Source organism: Gavialis gangeticus, unplaced genomic scaffold (assembly GCF_001723915.1).
Source record: "Gavialis gangeticus isolate Ggan-Ray unplaced genomic scaffold, GavGan_comp1, whole genome shotgun sequence".
NCBI classification, from domain to species: Eukaryota; Metazoa; Chordata; order Crocodylia; family Gavialidae; genus Gavialis; species Gavialis gangeticus.
This window is the reverse complement of record NW_017728993.1, coordinates 39971478-39974635: the sequence shown is the minus strand read 5'-3', so window position 1 is coordinate 39974635 and position 3158 is coordinate 39971478.

The window sequence follows — 3158 nt, the reverse complement described above, 5'->3', positions numbered from 1 at the left end:
AGCTGGTAATGTCCTTCCTTGGAAAAAGTTGTTTAAGAAGAGCTTGAACTAATGAGAAAGGCTTTTGTTTTCTTAATGGGTTGATAAACACTGAGTTAGGGGTGATAAACAGTGTTATTGACTCCCTGCTGGGGAGGGAACCCCTCCCTAATCAGAGCATCCTGCTGGGGCCTGACCATGCCCCCTCTCAGCTCAGCATTGTGGAAGGGAAGGGAGGGCTGCTTTAGCACCCCCCAGCTTCTAGCCTGAGCCACTGCAGGCATGTGCCTGTATTTCTGGAATGAAAAGGGAATGTCTATCCTCTTCCAAATTGGTTCAAGTTTTGCAGGTTAGATTAACCTGTGAAGACTGAATCAATTCAGGCTTTTTGAATGTCTGTCCCTAGCCTCATTGTTTGGGATCTTTAAAACAATTGGAAAAAAAATATTAATCTTCTGCAGAAAACATTCAGGGTCAGTGAACAGATTTTGCATCTCTAACTTCTTAGGGGAGCCACCAGGAGCACAACCTACTTTGCTGTCAGCCCCATAGAAGGAAGAAAGGAAGGGGTCCCCAAAGGGGAACCACATATGCCCTGCCAGAACCAGGAATAATGGTTGCTGAGGATGATTTTGTCTATGTGCTTGTTGTTCTAAGACAAAGCTTCCTGTTTGCTGCAGTAGTCATATTAAGGACTTGTCAATACTACAGCTCCTAAGATATGCACTATGCACAGCCCCCAGCAGGTGCCAACAGTTTTTCTGCCACTGTAGCTCCACCACAACCCTGAATGACATGTGCTTTTCTAGGCAGAGATGCTTCCACACCAAAGGATATTTTGACTTATTTAGCCAAATAACATACTGGTAAAACTTCTTAGAGTAGAATAAGCCTAAAATTGTGATGTTTAGTTTTGTAACCTATAATTTTCTGTCACTGGAGCTTTACCACATCCCTGAACAAAAAAAAGTTAAGCTTCTGTAGGCAGAGCTGTTTATAATTAGTTGCTCAGTTAAATTATATGTAAACAGGGTCTACTCTGTCTTCTGGTAACACATTGCCAAAATGTACAGTGGGGAAAACGAAAAGATAATGTCCCTAATCCCAGAGCTGATATGTGTGTGTGCATGTTTAAAACAGCAGTGCTCAACCTTTTTCCCTGAGGTTGCTCCATGGGCTGGATCCAGCAATGGCCCCAATCCAGCTCCTGGGGTAGGTGCAGAAGGACTCCATTCAGTCCTATAGAGGATGGGGGACTTGGCATGGCCCCAGTCCAGCTGCGTAGGAGAAGAGGGCATGGCACGGCCCCAATCCAGCCACATGGGGGACTGGGGATGATTTGCCCCAAATCTCACTTCGGGGGGGGAGGGGGGGAAATGGGAATTTGGCAGAAGGAAAAGGTGTTGGTATTAATGGTGGTATTAATGGCCACTGCTCTCCCACTGCCATATTTCTCAGCACATGGAGAGCCCCTTGGGCGAAATGCAATGGATCCACAAGATGCATTTGGCCTGCAGGACAGAGTTTGAGCACCCCTAGTTTAAAATGATCAGCAGTGAAATAATAACAAAGTGTGAGAATAATATTTTCTGATCTCAAAATACTTGTGCCCTGGGGTTGTTAAAGGCAAGCACCAAGATTCCTACAACTGAATTAGGGCTTATTTGCCTTTAACTTTTCTGTAGAAGTTTGTGGATAATTTGATTTTTTTTAAGTGATGCTCAATTGCACTTTCTATGTCATAATACATAGAAAAAACAGTCGTAACCTATTACAGTATTCACCCAAATGTAAGATAACTTTGAATTCCAGACGACCCCCAAATAAGTAGATTCTAGATGTGGAATATTATAAATTTGACTGGAGAGTCATCTTAAATTTATTCCCTCCCCCCTTGGTGTGGCAGGAAAAGTAGCAACACAGGGCAGATCTGACCCATGCCCCTTGTTCCTCTGGGACCTGTCCCCTTACCTTTACTACCAGTTCCCCTTCTCTCCCCACCCCCCACATCACTAACCCTTGGTGCCTCCCACCTGGTTCTCTCCTGCCCCACCAGCTACCACTTACTATGTGCAGAAACTTTGGATCCAGCCCCAGCCTTAGCCCCAGTCAGGTAGTAGTTACTACCTGGAGTTGGAGCCAGAGCCAGTCAGAGCAGCTCTCTTGCTGCTGCATGGTCACCCCACACTGTGCAGTCCCCTCTGAGCATCCCTCAGGCCATACATCACACAGTCTACCCTACTGTGCATCCCTTCCCCCTCTATCTCGACCCATGCTGCCCCTAGCAGGGTACAATCCAAGATGGGGCTTTTTTCCCCTCCATGTTAAAAGGAGGCTTATCTTAGATTACAATAAATACACAATATAGGGAAACACCCATAAAGCAGCAAAGTTGAAAATTAAAAAGGGGCAGGGAGGGGTATGCATAGAGGTGCCCCAAGATATTTGGTGCAATAGTTATAAGTCTTCCTTTTTTCAATAAAAAGGGCAGAAAAAAGCATCATTATTATTAGAAGTAATTAAAAACAAAACAAACAAACAACTCCACTAAAGGGAGTGCTCCATCAGAAAACTAATATAGCAAAACTAGCATGAGTAACATTGACAGTGTCCTTTCAAAGTTGACATTTAAACGGTCCAGCTTTCAAAATTAACACCTCATACTTCTTTTCTGTTTGGACTCTAATGGCACTGCCAGGGCCAAATTAATACTTCTGTGACCTTGTTATAAGGATAGATAAGAGACATTTCTACAGTCATAGCACTGTAATCTGGTATTAACCATTTAAACTGATACTAAAAGGGAGAGAATGTCATCTTACTTTGACTACTGCAACATTTTTCTCTCAAGGTCCCATTCTCTCCCCATTTATAGCTGCTCAAAATGCTGTGGATTTCCTTTCCCCCACTTTGAACCAATGAGTTGTGGAGGCAAATCACAACATTTTCCCCTGCAGTAGCTTTAAACTACATCTCTTAACCTGTAAAGTCCATTAATTTTATATTTTCAATTATAGTTTCATAGTTTCTAGGGTCGGAAAGGACCTGAGCAGATCATCTAGTCTGACCCCCTGCCATGGCAGGAAAGAGTACTGGGGTCAAACAACCCCAGCAAGGTGTTCATCTAACCTTCTCTTAAAAACCCCCAGGGTAGGAGCCTGCACCACTTCTCTTGGAAG